A 12,680-nucleotide genomic window follows, 5' to 3' on the forward strand; every position below is an offset into this window, starting at 1 on the left:
AACAAGAGGGCCCTTCATCCACTGCTGCAATGGTAAGCATTGACCAAACGAAGGGACGGCACACAGATCCTGCCTTAAAGCCACGAACTCTGAAACGAAGGTTTTGGGTTAGAATTTCTCTGCTCTTGCTCTAATGCTGCTAAGCTTGCACATGCATTAAGTGCACATACAAATGTAATGTTGTTAGGTCTAATGCCTTCAACTTGCATCTCATCATACAAACCCAGAGCCTCCTTGTTCTGCTCAATCCGAATAAGAACAGAAATCATGGTATCCCAAGACACGATATCTCAAAAGGGCATTCTTGAAAACCAATCCTTACATCATACATGCTCTCACATTTCCATACATGTTGAGAAGGGTGTTCCCTACTACAAGGTCTACCATAAGCATAAAACTCCATAATTCACACCACACTCATGTACAGAGGCTTCGAGACCTGGCTCAGCCTCAGCTTGTCTTATTGAACCTCATTTACAATATGAACATATGCACTCAGGCATCATATAATGACTCAAGTCATGGCACTTAATCCCATGCATCGGGATTTGCATTTGATGGCCTCATATGCATGGTTTCACACCATAGACGTGCCATGGCACGACAACGTGCCAAGATCGCGCCGACGATGCCGCTTGGTGGGAGAAGGTGAAGACACTCGACGCCTTGGTCAAGCCTATTGTTCACCTTCTACGAGTCATTGACGGCCGTGAACCATTGACTTGTAGAAGGTGAACAATAGGCTTGACCAAGGCGTCGAGTGTCTTCACCTTCTCCCACCAAGCGGCATCGTCGGCGCGATCTCGGCACGTTCTCCCTGTTGCCGATTTTGACTGCGGCATGGCAGAAAATTCATCACTAAGGAAAAGCCCTCTTAGGGCTCCGCCACATGTAGACAAGCGGCCTAGAATGAGGAAGTTGTATGCAAACCTTGTCTCAGAATACTTGAGGAGGGAAAGAGTGCTCCTTTTAGAGAACTCATGTCGCAGCCTTTGGTGGTTGAGGACAAAGGATACAAGCTGGTTAGCCTCCTCAATGGTGGGTGCAATCCATGGCAAGGCACCTATGTCTTTGAGGAGGTTGTTGAGACAATGGGCCATGCAAAAAGAAACTGTGATGGATGGATACATTGACTCAATAATGGTCCCGGCTGCCCTATTTGACGCCTCTCCATCCGCCACCATGCCGACCACAAGCTCCGGCCCAATGACCTCGATCGTGGACGCCCATTCTGCGGCAAGCACATCCACGGCCTTCCCAGTGCCACTCGCATCATGTGACTCGATGAAGTACACTTTGCCCCTTGAGTAGGCCACCACTCCAAGGATGGAGCGCTTGCGCGTGTCACTCCATCCGTCTACAATGAGAGAGACTCCGTTAGTCTCCCACATTGCCTTTGTATCCGCCGCCGCGTGCTCAACGGCCAACTTCTCCCTATCAAGCAAAGTGGTGCGAATCTTTTTCGATGAAGGTGGCACATAAGAGGGGCCATATTCCCCGATCTTTGTGGCCATCTCACGGAAGTAAGGAGACCTATTTCAAGTAAGGAAAACCATGTAGCATGTTAGCTTTTTTTGGCAATATGACAAATGCTTTGAAACATGAGACATTTAAAAAAAAAGAGTGAAGAGAATTGAGTCTCGACTCTCTCCGTGCCGCTTGAAACGCAATGTGGTCGTGGTAGAAGAACCTAGCCACCGACCTATCCACCTCATCCTTCAATTTTGGGTTCCAATTCTCGTTAAGAGTGGATTGACGGCGGATGGGAATGGAGGCACCCGATGTGGATGGAGAGGACTTGAACGGTTGAGAGCTTGAAGCAAGATTTGGGTTCCTCTCCACCTCCATTCGCGTCGGTTGCTCTCGTGCTCTCACCACATCATGAGGATCAACGGCAACATGTTGCCCTCTCTTTGCCGCCTTGGCCTCCTCATAAACCTTGAGCTTCTCAAGAAGCTCCGCTCGCTTCTCAGGAGTAATGTGTGCGCAAAATTGCACTTGATGACCGGCCTCGTGCAAAAAGTGAGCTCGCACTTTGTTGGCGCCGCCACTTCTCTTGTAGGAACAAAGCTTGCAATTCCATGCCCTTGAACCACCGCCCACTCCACGACTAGTGTAGTGGACCTCATCCCACCATGACCATGTGTGCACCGCCGGCCTCCTTCGTGAAGAGCCCGCAACGGAAGATGTGGCGGCGGCGGCTTCACCTTGAGATGCCATGAATGATGATAGTGTGAGAGAGAGGGAAGAAGGGTGCAATAGAGAGTTGCAACTTGCAAGTTGCCGCTTGACTCTTGAGGCTTGCAAGTCTCAAGAGGGATGGATCATGGAACTTGGAGAGAGAGAGAGAGAGAGAGAGAGAGAGAGAGAGAGAGAGAGATGGCTTGGAAGTTGGCACAATGTAGATAGTATAGAGAGAGAGAGAGGGCTAACTTGCCACTTGGGCCTTGAGGCTTGGACAATGGAACTTGGAACTTTGGAGGCTTGAGGCTTGAGGCTTGAGGCTTGAAGCTTCAAACTTGAGTGTGGAGAAAAGTCCTAAAGTGTGCCTTCTTTTATAGCTGGAAATTTGCCCGTTTTTGGCCGTTTTCTGCCCGTTTCTGACCGTTGGAGGCGTCCCCTGTCTGCGTTCCCTGCCCGTCCCACGTTTCGGGAATGCGTCCCCGGGACGACTTTCTTCGTCCCCTTTCTGCACCGCGTCCCCTGTGCGTCCCCCCCCCGTCCCCGCGTCCCGCGTCCCCGTGTGACTCTGCTCTTTGCTCATGTACCTAGATCAGATTTTAAAGTTCTAGATTTTTTGTTATGTTTCTTTATTACTATTTTGTACCCAGGATGTTGTACCTCATGGATATGATGTAACCTTTTGGTCTCATAGGTCATTTCGGTTTTTTGAAGACGTTAATACAACTCTCTCTCTCTCAGAGATGCCTCGGATTATACTTGCTGGAGCTTCGTAGACATAGAGAGGGTCTCTTGAGAGGGAGGGGATCAGAGAGGGAGAGACACCTACAGAGGCAGATTACAGACTTCTTTCGACCAAAGATTGAGCAGTCAGGCCAGCAGGCATTGCAGCTAGCCCCAGAGTAGAGCCGCACCAGAGGTACACTGATTGATCGGGCTATAGAGCTGGGGCGGTCGAGGCGCCCCAAGATGAGAGGCCCATCTCGACACCGGCGGAGACTACAATAGAGGATGAGGACCATACTAGCACGGCATGGGAGACGTCCAGTCAGAGTACTCACCATGGAGGACATTGAGGATATCCGCCATCGACCGATGAGAGACATCTTTGGATAGTGATGTGTATGATGCTTACCTTTGTTGTTGGAGTTTTCCTCCCAGATGTTATCCATCAGGAGCTCCTAGTACTGTACTTTTCCTCAGTGGTTTCAGTTTTAGTTAGATGTTTAGTTGTTTTTAGCTTTTCTTATCCAGACATTGTATCAGATCCACCATGATGTAACTTTTGGTCTCATAGGTCATTATGGCCTTTTGAAGACGTTAATATAACATTTCATTTCATTTCTCCCCACACTATATTCCACTCACCTCCATAGCGTACCCCCCCCCCCCCCCCCCCCCCCCTCACTATATTCACACCCTATAAGGGTTTCTGTTTACCTTCCATTTCCAGTTTCATTTTCTAGGTGCCTGTAGTATCATCTTTATTTTTCATTTTTTGGGTTTTTTTATCCAGACATTGTATCAGATCCACTATGATGTAACTTTTGGTCTCATAGGTCATTATGGCCTTTTGAAGACGTTAATATAACATTTCATTTCATTTCATTTCTCTCTCTCTCTCTCTCTTTGCTAGAGCACCCAGATTAGAGGTGCCTTGAACTCTTCCTACTGGGGCTCTGCCGACACAGAGAGTCACTACTGAGAGATCCTCTCCCCCAAGAGCCCTCCTCTTACTTTACCATCACCTGCTTTTTCTAGCCTAGAGGGGTGGATAGGGAGGCACTAGAGCCCACCACACTGGATACGAGAGCCTATAGCACAATGTCCTTTTGCAGGAGGCCCATGGGAGTCACATCAGATTGGGCACACACACTTGAGAGAGCTAGACGCCCTCGTCCTGTCAGACCTTGACCACCCCCAGCTCATCAGCCCCGGATTCAGGAGATCCCGGCCAGCCACCATCGAGCAACCTCTTCTTCACAGCAAACTATCAACATCTCTAGCCTTCTTGTATCACCCATGATGGACATCCTGGATGGCCTGACATACAGGGTTGTTTGACTGTTTTTATTCAGCTCTCCCATATCCCATGACTTATTGTACCCTTTACCTAGCGTAGTAGGATCTAGATTTTTTGTCTTGTATAATCTCAAAGTCTGAGATCTTAGCTTTTAGTTTACTGTTTCTTTATCTTATTTCATCCATGACGAGATTCCATGGACACTATGTACACATCATTTTGGACTCATAGACCCTTTGGGTCTTTTGAAGACGTTAATATAACTTTCTACATTGATGGGAAGAGGGTCGAATAGCGCCATCTGGCCTATGAGACACGGAGGAAACAACATGAAGACAAAGAGATACACATAGCAATCTGGAACTGTAATGGAGTCCTATGGACACATCCAGGGAGACTTGAGGAGGTGATGGAGGGTCGGGATATCATCTTGATGACAGAGACACATGAGAGCCCGGAGAGGGGCTTACCACGGGTTGAGGGTTATCAGTGGGAGTCAGCTCACCGACAGGGGATGAGACAGGCCACCTCCCGAGGTTCAGGAGGTATTGCAGTGCTTTTCAGGCATGGCTTACATGAGCATGTTCGAGTTGTAGCACAAGACTCGGAGGCGAGATACGCGTGGATTAGCTTGCGCCTGTCGGAGACCAGATGGATTTATATCGCCCTTTGCTACTTTCCTCCGAAGGGGTCGCGGTTTGCCACCACCGAGGAGCCGGGTGGAGGAGAGGCTAGTGAGTCTCCATACTCTGTCTTATCTGAGGAGATCTTACACTATTCGACACCGGGAGAAGTCTTCTTGATGGGGGACTTCAATGCACGGACTCAGAGCAGACAGTGCGAGATCTATGACTTTGAGGATCCCTTGAGACTAGAGCCGCTAGCTACAGAGGATACAGGGACCACTTCGATCTCCGCTGATGGAGGAGCTGACAGCACTGGATATGGGCAACATTTGCTGGAGCTTGGGGCCCGACACCATCTCGTTATTTATAACGGGATGACTCAGTGGCCAGATTCAGGTGGGTTGACTTGCTTTCCAGTGGGAGGCGGCAGTAGTACAGTGGATTATGTGATGGGATCCCGGGAGGCAGGAGATATGGTGTCTCACTTCACTGTACCACCATGCCCCATTGGGGCGGATCATACATACCTATCCCTCACTTTCAGGAGCTTATTGGAGACCCACCCACCCATCATACAGCCACCACGCACTATTTTTCACTTCACTCAGGACCTAGTCGAGGTGTACGACTATCATGTTCATGATCAGCTATTTGCCTTAGATCCATCGGCACCCATGGCCATGCTCACCTCCCAGCTCTCACATGTACTGCACTCCGCAGCCGCGAGGAGTTTCCCATACCACATACAGACAGGACGGCCACCTACATCTGGGAGCATGCCCCAGAACCGATGGTATGATGATGAGTGCAGAAACCTTTACCACAGTCTCTGAGTGCAGAGGGCTCGCGGGGAGATCACCCAGAGGCAGGCAGGCAGGAGGATGCATACTCTCACCCGCCGTAAGCGGCGGGCTTATGAGGAGGCTCAATACTGGGACACATATCACATGCTCATGAGCAGAGATGCTGCTACTGCTTGGAGGAGACTCAGAGAGCCCCGTCCTCCCACACCTATTGCCGATCCTCAGACCTCGCAGACATATGCAGAGAGACTTTATGATGTGCCTGTACAGCCCCCTATACCACAGCCCACAGAGCCATGCTCCACAGTCTCCACCTTCTTCACCCCACCTATGGTCAGGAGGGCCATATGCCGACTCCAACATGGACGGGCGACAGATCATTCAGGATTACAGGGAGAGCATCTCATCTATGCTATTGATACATTGGCACCATTTCTTGCTCATCTCTTCAACAGAGCTCTGTCAGAGGGGTTTCCGTTTGAGTGGACGATGCACACTATTGTGCCGATCCATACAGTGGGAGATGTACTAGACCCCGGGAACTACAGGACCATCATGATTGGCCATATATTGGCCAAACTATACGGGGCAGTTTTGGAGGCAGAGCTGAGCACACATGCAGAGGTTGGGGGATTGAGAGCAGCAGGCCAGGCAGGCTTCCGTCGAGCCTTCTCGACCATCGACCACATTTTTACATTGAGGTGCCTGATTGATCAGGCCAAGGCACGGAGGCAACGGCTCTATTGTTGCTTTGTGGATTTCCGCAAGGCATTTGATACTGTGCCCAGAGAGCGCCTCTTTCGGCGACTACAGACACTAGGCATACCTTCAGACATGATGTGGGGCACATACAGGCTATATGAGCAGGTCTTTGGGAGAGTCCGATGCCCAGGAGGCTTGTCCGACACAGTTGCTAGCACCATTGGTGTGAAGCAGGGGTGCCCGCTCTCCCCCACGCTCTTTGGGCTCTATATTGATGAGGTGGTCGATTACATCACACAGGGAGGAGGCTCTGGGGTTGAGCTATCAGGTATTACTGTCCATGTTATGCTTTATGCTGATGACATCGTCTTGGTGTCCGACACGCAGGTTGGGCTTCAAAGACACCTTGTGGCTCTTGATGACTTCTGCGCACAGCAGGGGCTCACAGTGAACCTTGGAAAAACCAAGGTTATGATCTTCAACACTTCACCCGGAGTCAAGAGCCACACGACTCTCACATTAGCAGGAGGGCGGGTCGAGGTGGTGAGCTCTTATGTTTACCTTGGCATCACATTTACTAGCTCAACTGGACGCTTCTCCATGGCTCAGGCAGTCCGAGACAGAGTGACCCGGGGGTATGCAGCACTTGCTGGCCCTGAGCGTCAGTGTCATCAGGCACATTTTCAGGAACCCCGCACGAAGGGGTGGCTCTTTGATACATTAGTGACACCAGCCTTGATGTATGCAGCAGCGGTTTGGGCACCAGGGCTTGCAGCCTCCACATGGGTACAGCTGGAGAGACCACAGATCTTGATGCTCTCGAGGATGATACGCAGCAAACCATCCGTCCCGCACGACAGTGTTCGAGCTGAGTTTGCTGCACCATCTATGGCAGTGGAGGCATTGTTCCAGACGATCTCCTTTATATACAGGATGAGGGAGATGCGCATGGAGAGATTATCCCGCCGAGCTTTTGAGGCATCCAGACAGCTGGCCGAGGCTGGACACACTGGATCTTGGTATGCACAGATGCTACAGTGGTTCTCACATCATGGGATAGACATTGAGTGGTTGCCACCTTTTCAGTATGATCAGTCTGCTCCACGGGGTTACCTCTCTCTCAATGAGAGGAACAAAGTGATGAGACAGGACATATGGCAGCACTACATACAGGAGACATGGACAACACCAAAGAGCCCACTACCACCGAAGATGCTATATTACAGAGACCAGCTCACAGATTTCTTCCAGAGAGCTATGCCAGTGCCAGCTGATGTACCACATGGGGTGACCGCACAGAGAGCAGAGGAATTGAGAGCCAGGAGGAGACCTAGACAGACTGGACATAGAGCACCCCGACTCCGTCACCGAGAGATAGCAGCTATCCGAATGAGACACCAGATGGAGACACAGGAGAGGCTAGCTCGCTTTCATTCAGACTCAGGGTACATGTTCATGCCATTCACAGCCTCAGCATCGGCGATGTATGATATCTTATATCGCTCTTATGGCACTGGATGGAGTTAGACATAGATTTGCATAGCATGCTTGTACTACCCCTTCAACATATAGAGATGCATCTTGCCTTAGCGCTCCATCCACATTCCCACCCCCCTTATATTGTTTGTATATGGGCTCCACCGATCCATGATGATTCACAGTTGTATCCAGACACATGCACACTTTTTCTTTTGTTTCTTTTCTTCCGATGACCGGAAGAACACAGTTGTATTATTTTTTGTCTCATAGGCCGACTTTGGCCTCTCATAGACGTTAATATATCTTTCTTTCTTTCTTTCTTTCTCTCTCTCTTTACAAGAGTGCTCGCCTATCTTTTGCCTTCCGACAGCCTTGTACTTTTGGTACTTGCTCTCCTATTGCCATACAGCTTTTGCTACCATGTATGGATGCTACCGCCCACGGTGCTGCCATACTTGAGGCTGTGTCACGTGCATCACCCATGTGAGTGCCACATGGACATGTTGCAGCCGTCTTCTAGGCAACGTATGTGGTAGAGAAAGGCCTGTTTGCGGCTGTTTTGGCAGCCCAATAAGTGCCTGGAGGTGCACAGGACATGGCCCAATAGCTAGGACACAAGTTAGGCACAATATGAACACAATAAAATACCTTTTGGATAACTTTTTGGGGTCATAAAAGGGTTGGTTGACCTAAATTTCACAAGCATGTGTAGGCATATGCTCACTTATGTTAGTGCTATGTGTGAACAAGGCTTAACCAAGGGCACTTTTTCCCATGTGGTTTTTCCCCTTGGATATCAAGTGTGAAAGGACACACTACCTATAATATTTTGTACTTCTATATTATATGGATGTGGCACACATGCAAGAGTTGACTTGCATTTTGTGGATACCACACTTTTGGCTCTCTCTCTCTCTCTCTCTCTCTCTCTCTCTCTCTCTCTCTCTCTCTTCCTTGCCCCCCTTCGCCCCTGCGCCGCCCTGCCCTCTGTTCACCCCTTCGCCGGCTCCCCCCTCTTCGCTGCCCGCCTGCGCCCCCCCCCCCCCCCCTCCCGCTACGCCCACCCCTCCCGCCCTGCCCCCCTTTCGCTTCGCTGTTCGCCGCCCTGCCCCCCTTCGCCCTCTGTTCGCTGCCCTGCCCTGTTTCGTTTTCGTTTTTGCCGCCCTGTGCCCCCCCCTCTTCGCTGTTTGCCTGCCTGTCTTCCCGCCTCCCTTCTCCTACCCACCCTTCCTCAGGCCCCCAAGGCAGCAACATAACTCGCTTCTCCTCTCTTTCCCCTTTTCCCTACATGACTTGAAACCCCCCCTGTTGCTGCTGTTTTGCTCCTGTGTCATGGATTAATTTTCAGTCCATTGGCTGTGGCAATGCAAAAAGTCATGACCAAGACCGGGTTTAAAGAGGAGCTCGTGAAGGTGGAGAACAAGCTCGGCACAATTATCAAAGAAAACAAGAAGATGGTCGACTCTTCCGTCACCGCAATCATAAACTGCCTCTCCAAACTCGAGAAGGGATTCGACAAAATCCAAGAGCTCGAAGAGAGATCTTCCAAGCAAGAGGCTGAGATTTCAGCTTTAAAGGAGGAACTAGTGGAGGCCAAATTGCATGCTAAGAGTCAAGCGGCTGAAATCTCAGCCCTCAAAAAGGAGTTGGCAGCCACTTCAAAAAGTAATCTTGAGGATGGAAGATTTCAGCCCTCCTTTCTTGAAGAGCTGAATACCATCAAGGAACAAATGAGGATCATTCGAGAGGAGGAGGAGCAACATAAAGAGAAGACATCTTCATGGGTGGAGGTGATCACAAAGACACAAAAGAAGATGGACGAGGCGGAGAAATGGATCGAGGTCGCCAAGAAAGGGAAAGGTAAAGAATCGCCACCCATCCCCACTCCCACCATCATCAACATGACCCTTGAAGAGGAGCAAAGGAGGAAGACCCGGGCCTTACATGTACGAGTGTCCGGTCTAAAAGACTGTGATGATGCGGAAGGGGAAACCAAGGAGCTCTTCTCTATGATGGGCATTGAAGCCACGCACACAAAGGCGTGGAGAGTGGGAAAGAAGAGAGAAGGTAGTGGTGGCGAATCTTCTAAGGAGAGAGCACTTATCATTCGTTTCCCCTCCATGGAAGCGAAGGACTTCTTGAAGAGACGTCCTACACTCAAGAAGACGGGAATATTTCTTGGAGATGACCTCACACTCTCGCAACTTGCCCACATGAAAGAAGTTATGCCAGAGATAAGGGCAGCCCGAGAGAAAGGGAAAGTGGCCTTCTATAGAGATGGTAGAGTGGTGATTATGGAGAGGCGCTCTTCATGACGGCGCGAGACCTATGGGACTACACTCAAAGTTGCTACTTGGAATTGTAATGGATCTCTACGTCTTGATGTAGGGGCTTTTGAGGATAGTTTCACTGGGAGGGACATCATCTTCTACTGTGAGACACATTAGGCTCCTGGACAGTCCATGCCACATGTTAGTGGATACCGATGGGAGACAGCTTGTAGACAGGAGACTCGTTCAGAGCATAGAGGACGGGGCTCAGGAGGAGTGGCAGTATTGTTTAGAGAGGAGCTACAGCCACTGATACATATAGTCCGCAGAGATGAGCAGGCTAGGTACATGTGGGTTAGACTGAGGGCAGAGACGGGCAGATATCTCTACATTGCTATATGCTATTTTGCTCCTAGTACATCAGTGTATGCATCACCTAGCGGGCAGTCTCCCTTTTCTATTTTGGATGATGACATTTGGAAGTTCTCCAGGGATGGTGACATCATTCTCCTGGGGGACTTCAATGCCAGGACCGCCCATAACCAGACAGTATTTTATGATACCTCAGAGGAGATGTTGAGGGAGCTTGATGTTAGGGATATGGGCCTATCTAGACTCTCACAGGATGAGGAGCATACAGTGTATGGGCGGTATTTGATAGACATGGGGATTGCACATGGATTGGCCATCCTGAATGGCCTACAGAGATTCCCGACATCGGGCGGTTTCACTTGCTTTCCACATAGGCATGGTGCTAGTACAGTGGACTATGTTATGGCTCAGCCCAGTCTCATTCCCTCTTTTCAGGATTTTTGGTAGGCACTAGGCCGGTTGGAATAGCAGTGGTTTATGCTATCTTGTCCTTCACTCTTACATTTCAGTTGAGCACCGCTCCATTGGGACAGGTCTCCACACACACTCGTTATACCTTTACGAGGGAGACCGACACCGTGTACACGGATGAGATATACAGACGCTTATGTGCCGAGGAGCCAGGACGGCCATTAGATGAGCTCACTCAGATATTGATAGATACGCTTCATGCTGCAGCATCAGAGGCATATCCCCATGGTCAGCCTACACGGAGACGATCTGGGAACATGCCCCAGAACAGTTGGTATGATGAGGAGTGCAGAGAGATGAGGATCAGATTACAGAGAGAGGTGCTCATGGGTGTTACCAGTCACAGACAGTCACGGATTACCTTCCAGCACCTAGTGCGATGGAAGAAGAGGGCTTATCTTGCTCAGTTAGAGAGGGATTTGTATCAATTATTTATGAGTCAAGACTCAGGCGAGGCATGGAGACTAATCCATGAGCATTCACCATCACCAGCCATTACCTCCACAGAGATTTGGGGTGAGTATGCAGCATCCCTGTACACAGCAACAGGACAGCCGCCCCTGCCAGACCCATCGGAGCCATGCCTAGAGACATGTGCTTTCTTTACTGCTGAGATGGTAAGGAAAGCTATTGACAGGATGAGGACTGGGAGAGCATATGATCATGATGGTTTGGTAGCAGAGCACTTTATTCATGCCAGAGATATGCTTGCAGAGCTTATTGCTATGATGTTTAACCGAGCCATGTGTGAGGGTTTTCCTGAGACTTGGAATATGTCCACGATTGTGCCTATCTTCAAGTCAGGGGATTCCATGCTTCCTGGGAATTATCGTACCATCATGATTGGTCACACATTGGCTAGATTATATGCATCTATTCTGGAGCAGGAGTTGAGTAGATGGGCAGAGAGAGAGAGGGCATACGTGCATCAGGGCAGGCAGGGTTCAGGAGAGGTTTCTCCACTCTTGACCATATCTTGACACTCAGAGCTATTATTGAGGAGGGCAGATTATATGGCAGGAGGATTTATTGTTGCTTTGTGGATTTCCGCAAAGCTTTTGACACAGTACCGAGAGCCAGACTGATGCGCAGACTACAGGAGATGGGAGTGCCCACAGAGCTGATTTGGGGAATCATGGCTTTATACAGGACAGTTGTGGGGCAGGTACGTACTACTCAGGGTATATCTGAGATGGTTCACTCCACTATTGGGGTGAAACAGGGCTGCCCCCTTTCTCCCACCTTATTTGGGATGTACGTGGATGAGGTTTCAGACTATGTAGAGCGGGAGGGTGACAGAGGAGCACAGCTAGCAGGGACATGGATTCCGCTGTTATTGTATGCTGATGATATTGTGCTGATCTCAGATTCTCCAGAGGGGATGCAGCGTCATTTGGATGCATTGCACACCTTTGCACAGGACAGTGGATTGTCTTCTAACCTTGGTAAAACCAAGGTGATGGTGTTTAACACCACAGCACAGTGGGTTAGGAGGTGAGTACCCACCTTTACATATGGTCAGGAGACAGTGGAGTATACAGATGCATATACTTACCTTGGTGTGGTTTTCAGTGGCCCACTATTTTCCTTGAGGAGAGCAGCGGAGACCAGATTGACCAGAGCTTATGCAGCATTGGGGAGACTAGAGAGGATGTGTTCGCAGGTTCAGTTTCAGGAACCTCGAACAAAGCTCTGGCTCTTTGACACTTTGGTCACTTCAGCCATGCTGTATGGAGTGGAGATATGGGGACCC

At 49.8% G+C, this 12,680-nt stretch overlaps 1 protein-coding gene and 1 pseudogene across 4 annotated transcripts in view; one reads left to right on the forward strand and one right to left on the reverse strand.

Moving 5' to 3' along the window:
• The window catches only part of LOC147602671 (calmodulin-binding transcription activator 2-like), a 175,226-nt gene that overhangs the window by 72,485 nt on the left and 90,061 nt on the right, over positions 1-12,680 (forward strand). The gene's annotated exons all lie outside the window — the stretch shown is intronic.
• On the reverse strand, positions 738-2,271 carry LOC147602675 (uncharacterized; annotated as a pseudogene).

Source organism: Cibotium barometz, chromosome 66 (assembly GCF_041138505.1).
Source record: "Cibotium barometz isolate CiBa-2024 chromosome 66, ASM4113850v1, whole genome shotgun sequence".
NCBI lineage: Eukaryota > Viridiplantae > Streptophyta > Polypodiopsida > Cyatheales > Cibotiaceae > Cibotium > Cibotium barometz.